This window comes from Podarcis vaucheri (assembly GCF_965113315.1).
Source record: "Podarcis vaucheri genome assembly, chromosome: 13".
Classification (NCBI taxonomy): domain Eukaryota; kingdom Metazoa; phylum Chordata; class Lepidosauria; order Squamata; family Lacertidae; genus Podarcis; species Podarcis vaucheri.
The window spans coordinates 14561162-14569412 of NC_138751.1; the positions used below are offsets into that span (position 1 = coordinate 14561162).

Here is an 8251-nt window from a genome sequence, read left to right on the forward strand (position 1 = left end):
TTGTGAAAGGCATTTCCCTCCCTTTAATGTTAATGTCTTCTTTTGTAAAACAAATTGCCCACCCCTATCTTGATCCACTATCTTTGTTGACTTAGGTTTCCTCAGTTTAGCAAGCAAGATATTATATAAGGCTGAATAAATAACACGAGAGCACAATCTCGCTGGCAGTGTGCTACATGATAAGGGGGTCGTCGAACTTTTCCTGAAAATGCAGATTAGGATCATGTTGTCTTAACTTTCTCTTGGCTAAATCGGAATATGCGTTCTCCCCATAATCACCCCATGTTGCTTCCACAAGCTCCAGCTCTATTAAAATGTTAGATGTGAGGTCAATCTTCGGCCGACCTGGTTCCCCTTCATAATGTAGGTATGTTATGGGTGCAACCTAGAATTATGGCCTGGCCAGTAGCACTGTTTCAGTTAACAAATGTATTGGTGTCACAGAAAATTTGCAAACCTAGCTGTGTATCTTGCTGCAGCAGAGTACAGAAGGACCTGAGATTTAATTTGGAAGGCTTTCAGGTGGTGTAAGATAGGAAAATACGTCCCACAGGACAGTAGACTTTAAAAATAAATACCTAAGTGTAAAGGTAAAAAAGGTAAAAGACCCCTGGACAGTTAAGTCCAGTCAAAGGCAACAATGGGGTGTGGCATTTATCTCGCTTTTCAGGCTGAAGGAGCCAGTGTTTGTCCACACACAGCTTCCCGGGTCATGTGGCCAGCATGACTAAACCGGAGGACTGTGACGAGTGCCAGACTGCATGGAAACGCCATTTATCCTACCACCGCAGCGGTACCTATTTATCTATTTGTGCTGGTATGCGTTCAAACTGCTAGGTTGACAGAAGCTAGGACAGAGCAATGGGAGCTCACCCTGTTGTGGGGATTTGAACTGCTGGCCTTCCAATCAGCAAGCCCAAGAGGCTCAGTGGTTTAAACTACAGTGCCTCAGGGTAGGGAGTGTAATGGTGTAAAAGTGACCCTTGATAATATGAATGCATGCTATACTTCACTGTCAAAAGCACTTGTTCAAGTAAGAAGGGTTGATGTGCTGCATTCAGTTCGGAAAAGAAAAGCAGATGGTTTAAAGGTGGGCAGAAGGATGGATAGAAAAAACATATGTTGATGCCTGTCCTGCATCCTCCTTTGAAACAGCAGCAGAGTCCAGAATCTGCCATTTAAATTCCCCAGAATGCCTCTGAGTTACGCTATTCTGGGAGCAGCATTGTGGGAAATATCAGGCCCTGCCTCCAAGGAAACAGGACGGCATCCACAGCAGCCTGCCAGAGGGCAACTTGCCAAGGGCCTCGTCGCGCCTGGAGCCAGACGCTCCTGGAGAAGTCTTTCTAAGATATTTTGCTGGAGAGAGGCTTCTTCGTGCAAAGTGTGACTCCCATTGACCTGCCATGGCCCATTAATTAGCAAACAGTTGGAGGAAACTCACACACACACACATACACACACACCTGCCTGAGGACCACATTCCTGTGTCAGCAACCAGCCAGGGGCTGTGTGCCAGCCAGAGGCAAAGTGTGCAGAGCAATAGATGTGACCTGTACCTTTGTACAGTAGGTTACGTTTCTGCCTTGCAAAAGACAGAGATTTCTGTACACACCTGTCTCCTCCTCCCAGGCAAACAAAAGGCATTACTACAGTTCAGGTAAACATTCCAGCTGGGTTAAAGCACCCAGGGGAATGTGGGATGGGGTTGTGGTCGAGGGAGAGTCCTGAAGGCTACACAGAGACATCTGGAGGGTCCATGTTTTCTATGGGTCTGAGGTTCTCCCCACCCCCTGAATGAGCAGATTGCCCCTTTTCATATGTGTATCCAAAAGCTGTGTAGAAACCATGAAGCATCCTTAAAGCCATATTGTGATCCATATAGTCCAACTTTCACTATTTGTTCTTGTTTTCCAAGTTTCCATTGCTCCTCTTTTTCACACATCTTTGGTGTTTTCTTTTGGAAGGGAAACCTTGTTAAAATTATCAGTGTGGAGAACTAGAGTTGCTCTTCCTCAGGGTTCACAGGCTGTCCAGGAAGTTAAATCCCAGAGCAGGGAGTGTGGGAGAGAGAAATGTATCATGACTTCAAATTCCTATGGACGTAATGCACATGCAGACGCCTGCCTTCTCATACGCTGAGGTCTGCTGTTAACTGTTGACAATAACCCTTTCCCAAACAATGATGTTTGACTAATGTGCATGTAGTCAAAGGAACAAACGGCAACACCCTCTGGGCTTTTAAATCCACGAGCGATAATAAAGGCCTGTTGCACAACAGCAGTAGCCATGAAACAGGAACTAGAAATGAGAGACACCGAGAGGGGGAAAGTGGTGGTTCGAAACGGCAGAGAGATTTTAGCAAAGCAGGGATGGAGGAAACTGAGAGGAAAATTGGCTATTAGTCCCCGGGCCATAGATGATGACAAAGTAAGCATAGATGCTCTCACAATGAACAGCATGAACAGACAATTCAGAGATGAGAGGACCCCAATGGCAACTGCTCTTTCAACTGAACCAATGGAGCAGGTGAGTGGGCTGTCTTGCCTCAGCTCTTCCTTTGCTGGATCTTCTCAATTATGGATCTTCTCAATTTTCTGCCCCCTTGGCTCAGCACCCTGTGCGGGGGGAACTGGCCACCCTCAATCTGGTGCTGTGTGATGATGGACAAAATGGCTGTGATCCTGTATGTCCATTGGTTCCAAGCTTCTCAAGTCACCATGCGGGGGCACTGTGCCCCACGGTTTGAGAACTGGCTCTAAAATAAGAAACAGCCCCAAGAAGGTTTGAGTGGCCAATCCTGTGCAGGAAAAGGCCCAAAATATTTTGCTGCCTGAGGCAAAGGACAAATGGTGCGCACACCCACCCATTCCACCCACAGAAGCCAACAGAACTGGCAGGTGCACCTCACTGGAACACAGCCAATGGGAACAGCATTCCCCACCACATCAGGGTAGTGTAAGGAGACACAAGCAGACTGCGTGGCACACACAGCTCAGTCCTCCAATAGCTCTCCGCTGTTTGCCACCCAATATCCCATCTGCAAAGGCGTTCAAGGTTGGTGTTCCTGGTTCTCCTGCTCCTCATTTAATCTTCACAGACTCAAGGTCATACAGTGAGCTTCATGACAGAACCCTGATCTTCAGGTCCTCATCTGACACTCTAAACAACACATCACACTGGCTCTCCATGCTGTTATAATAAGTATGCAGTGATAGCCATGCAGTTGACAGGCACAGATGCCTGTCTACTTTTTTGCCACTCTGGTGGGCATGTGCAAGAAGGTGGCTTTTTAGGTGGCTAAAGAGCATGTGTTTGACATTTGTCTGACTTGAGAGTTTTCTCTTTCTATCCAAGATTTAGCTCAGGCTTTAGTTCCACTGGGAGAAAAAACAGGGCAGTTCCAGCTCTGGCTACCAGGTTTTAATCAGGTCGTTGACAAAAAAGAGGGTATTCAGGATGGTGTAGGTTTTGCAAACTCAGTGCAGGTTGAAAGGGCTGAGCCTGTTTAGCCTGGAGAAAACTAAGAGGAGATGTTGGCAGCTGCCTCCAAACATCTGAAGATGGAGCAGACTTCGTCTCTGTTGCTCTAGTGGTCAGAACTAGAATAAGTAGGTAGAAATCGCAGAGATTTGAGCCAAAGTTTTATATGGAACTTATTAACTGTAAGGGCTCTTCTACGGTGAAGCAGATTGCCTCGGCAGGTGGCTGTGGACTACAACTTCCATCATCCCTCATTGCTAGCTGCACTGGTTAGGGCTGATGGGAGTTGGAGTCCAATAGACTGTGCGCTGTTGGGTTAACCCCTTTCAAGGACCTGAAATGAAGGGTTCTCGCCTTGATCTCATCTCCCATCTGCGGGAGAGTTATTGCACGTGTGAATCGGGGACCTCCGGGGGCCCTGCCTCCTCCTCCTAGCGTTGCGGAGCATTTGCTTAGCGTAGCGCACTGGGAGCTGCGAAGAAGCGGAGCAAAGGAAATAGCCAGAGGCGGGCTTACAATCTCTTCCCCCCCAGTTCAGAGGGTGGCGATGGGCTCCACGTGGGTTCTCTGTCTCCCCGCTTCCGTGTCTTTGCCCTGATCCAAGTTTGCAGCTGCAGAAACTCAAGACTGCGAGGTGATGATGAGAGGAAGAACCGGGGGCGGATATTGGAGGGGGAAAGGCGGGGAGGGGGAGAGAAACTCCGGAGAGATTTAAACTGCAGCGCCTCCTCCTCTTTGATTACACTATAGGCAACGAGAAAGAGGCAGAGAATCTAGAGATAGAAAAAAGGCAGCCAGCTCTCGACTTCTGGTTTTCATTCGACCACCTCCATATGCGGAAGGAACTTTAAGAGCCTTGCTGGATCAGACCCAGCGCCACATTCTTATCCCACAGAAGCCAACAGAACTGGCAGGTGCACCTCACTGGAACACAGCCAATGGGACATCAGGGTAGTGTAAGGAGACGCAAGCAGACTGCGTGGCACACACAGCTCAGTCCTCCAATAGTTCTCCGCTGTTTGCCACCCAACAGCATCTGCCACCTGAGGTAGAGCCAGCCCCAGTCCTGTTGCCCAGCTTTGTCCCACTATAGACATCAATCCTCTTAGATTGCATACACACTATACATTTAAACCACATTTAATGTACATGACTCACTCTTCCCAATAATCCTGGGAACTATAGTTTACCTTCACAAAGAGCAGCACTCTTAACCACAGTTCCTAGGACTCTTTGCAGAAAGTCATGTGCTTTAAATGTATGATGTGTATACAGACTTGCATTCCCAAGATGTTATTTGCCTTCTCTCTCTCTCACCATCTCTCATTCCCTTCATGCCACTGTCCCGGGCCTTCTTCACCCCAGTTTGGCCTTCTGTGCAATTCCTGTTGCCCCCCCCCCACCTTTTTCTCGAGGCGCCTCTATGTCTCCTTGTCTGGAGAGAGCAGACATTTCTATATCACACAAAGCAGAGTCATCTTGGGTGGGTTTCTCAGCTTCCCAAAAGGAAAGCCCAGTTCTCTGACCCATGGTGTAGGGAGGCTGGAGGATCTCTGACCAAAGGAGGACCTTCAGAGACTATAGTGCAACAAAAAAGCATTTAGTATAGACTCATTGAGCAGGGCTATACGGAAGTGGCAAGCACACAGGTTAGCAAATAGCTTCTGAGGGAAGGAACAGCCACTGTCATCCATGCTGCGCAGGATCAGTCATCCCATTCCAATATCCTGTCTATTCCAGGAACCAAACACCTGATGAAGCCACAAATTCTCATTACAAGACTGAATCACCTGACATGATTCTGCCAGCCTTTGATTTTGGAAGGGAATTTTTGGTCTAATATGGGCCCAGATGATCCCATCAGCCACCAATTTGTTTGAAGCCTTCAGGCTATCTTCTCATCTAATTACATGCAGCAAAGTACAGTACAAAGAGGAAGGCAGAAACTGAATGCACGTGGAACAGGCCTTGTCCGGGGCAGTAGGAGGGTTAACTTTTCATTGTGCTGTCAGAGGTTCATGATGCGTTTAAACTAATTTGCTTCCCAGGAAACTGTTCCTAGTTATGAAGGGGGTGGGGACACACACAGCCTGTCGGATTGCCTCCTGTAATTCTCTACTCTGGACATAAAGGTAAAGGACCCCTGACAGTTAAGTCCAGTCGCAGACGACTTTGGGGTCTTAGCTTGCTTTACAGGCCAAGGGAGCCAGCGTCTGTCTGCAGACAGTTTTTCTGGGTCATGTGGCCAGTATGACTAAGCCACTTCTAGCGCAATGCAACACCGAAACCAGAGCAGCACATGGAAACGCCGTTTACCTTCCTGCCGGAGTAGTGCCTATTTATCTACTTGCACTGGCATGCTTTTGAACTGCTAGGTTGGCAGGAGATGGGACAGGGCAACAGGAGCTCACCCCGTCATGGGGATTCGAATCACCGACCTTCTGATCAGCAAGCCCAAGAGGCTCAGTGGTTTAGACCACAGCGCCACCCGTGTCCCTTATACTCTTGGACATACACAGAGGTAAAACAGAAAATAGGATCATGCATCGTTCTAGTCATCATGGACTCTCCATGCCTAAAGCTGAGCTAAGAGGTGACCCTTTCACTCCAACTGCTCTATTTGTAACTTTTATTTTTTAAGCACCTAGCATCCTAGGGCAGCTGAGGCCCAGTACCCTGGGCCTTTCAAATTGGACAGCCAAGACTCTGAGCATCCATTTAAATTTTCTATAATGCTCTGGATAGCACTATATCAAGTGTTTCACCTGGCACTGAAAATACCATAAAGACAGGACCGTGAGGAGGAGAAGAAGAAGAAGAAGAAGAGCTTGGATTTGATATCCCACTTTATCACTACCCGAAGGAGTCTCAAAGTGGCTAACAATCTCCTTTTCCTTCCTCCCCCACAACAAACACTCTGTGAGGTGAGTGGGGCTGAGAGACTTCATAGAAGTGTGACTAGCCCAAGGTCACCCAGCAGGTGCATGTTATAAATGAGGGGCGGATAAAGACTCCAACACTGGACATCTGCCCAACTATAGCACGGGATATAGTTTGCATGGTCAAATTGACCAAAAGAGAGAGGGTACAGTCTTACAAAACTGAGTGTTTCTATCACATGCTGTGCAAGTAAATACAAATCCGCACATTTTCTTGGGAACATTGTGAAATTTTCATTAATGTGTTAAACTAATCAGTACTTGTAGTTTTAGTTATATTTTGTAGTATATAAAGTTAGTGAACCCCAAGCTTAGGCTCAGCTTGTATATATGTGTGTGTGTTTGTGTAAATAAAACTGTATTTCCCCCAAGTCCAGAAACCTCCAGTTATTTTTCTGCCACAGGAAACAGAAACTAAGTATGAATAAGAGCCACAAACATCTCAGTGATTAGGCTGAACACGTTACAAATGAAAAGAGGGTTACTAGAAATGTTTCAGCTTTGAGTATCAAAATGGAAAAGGGACATGTACAAATTGTTTTTTTCGTATATACATTCCTAAGAGGATGGAGAAATATCTATCCATTTCAAGAAAACCAAGGGTGGAAGTTTTCTCAAGGTTCCAGCTTCCATGGACGACTTGAAAATATTTGTATACACAAATTATCAGCGCTTCTGATCTTAATGAAATCTGAGTGGAAATTTTTAAGTGATGGAAGGTTTGGATGTGATAGAACAGAAGAGAAACAGGAGGAAAATAGCAACAGAAAGTTTGTTTGAAGTCTGAGGAATATGAAGTCCAAACTGTTGTTAACATCTATTATTCCTCCAGTTTGTATAATAAATAGTAATAATATTCTTATATGTATACCACACATCCAACCAAATTGTCTGTACAGTTTACACAAACAATGAAATATGATTACTGAAAACCACAGCCAAGCACAATATAATAACTTGGACAGCAAAAAGGAAGTTCACACACACAAAAACCACACACACAACTAAAATCACCGTCTGTTCTGCCATGAAGGTCGCTGGGTGACCTTGGAACAGTCAGTTAACCTAACGTACCTCACAGGATTGTCGTGAGGATAATAAAATGAGAGAGAGGAAGATCCATGAATGCCACCTTGATCTTCTTGGAGGAAAGCTGGGACATAAATGGAGGAGAGAGCTATCAATGGGTACTAGCAGGGCAGGCCCAAGATATTTGGGCACCTGAGGTGGACCCAAGCATGGAACAAGAGAAAAGATAGCTGAATAATAATAATAATAATCAGTGTTTTTTTCTGGGAGGGACGACGACGACGACACAGGGGTACGCGTACCCCTAAACATTTTCTGAATCTTTGTACTTTTGTCCATTTACTATTTTTATTTTCCCCGATTTGAACTATAAAATGGTGATTTTCTTGAGTCAAAATGAGAGTACCCCCTAAACATTTTTTTTTTAAGAAGAAAGCGCTGATTACAGTACTAACAACCACAACAACCTAGCAAGGGGAATGAAGCACGTTGCCAGGGGAATTCCCCCGCGACGAGTCCTCCTAACGTTCAGTGTCAGGTGTACGCGTGCATTCCTTCCGCCTTGTGTGTATTCAGTACCCTCCACCCTCATGTCACGAGGAGCTTTGCCGGTGGAAGCCGCTTCCTCCTCTCCCCTGGTCTCCCGATCGCCACCCCCCACCCAATACCCCCGGGGGCCCCAGGAGCCGCCTTCGCCCCGCCTGCCCCTTCCTCCTCCTCCTCCTCCGTCCTGGAGGGGAAGCTGGCCGGGGAGGAGGATGCTGGTGCTGATGCTGCCTCCTCGGGTGGGCAGGGCGAGA

The 8251-nt window shown here is 46.7% G+C and overlaps 1 protein-coding gene across 1 annotated transcript in view; it reads right to left on the minus strand.

Moving 5' to 3' along the window:
- The window catches only part of OSGEP (O-sialoglycoprotein endopeptidase), a 101109-nt gene extending 96885 nt beyond the window's left edge, over positions 1-4224 (minus strand). Inside the window, exon 1 of the transcript XR_014213161.1 lies at positions 4000-4224. The gene's annotated coding sequence lies outside the window, so the exon portion shown is untranslated. The remainder of the gene's footprint in view (positions 1-3999) is intronic.
- Positions 4225-8251: the final 4027 nt, after the last annotated feature.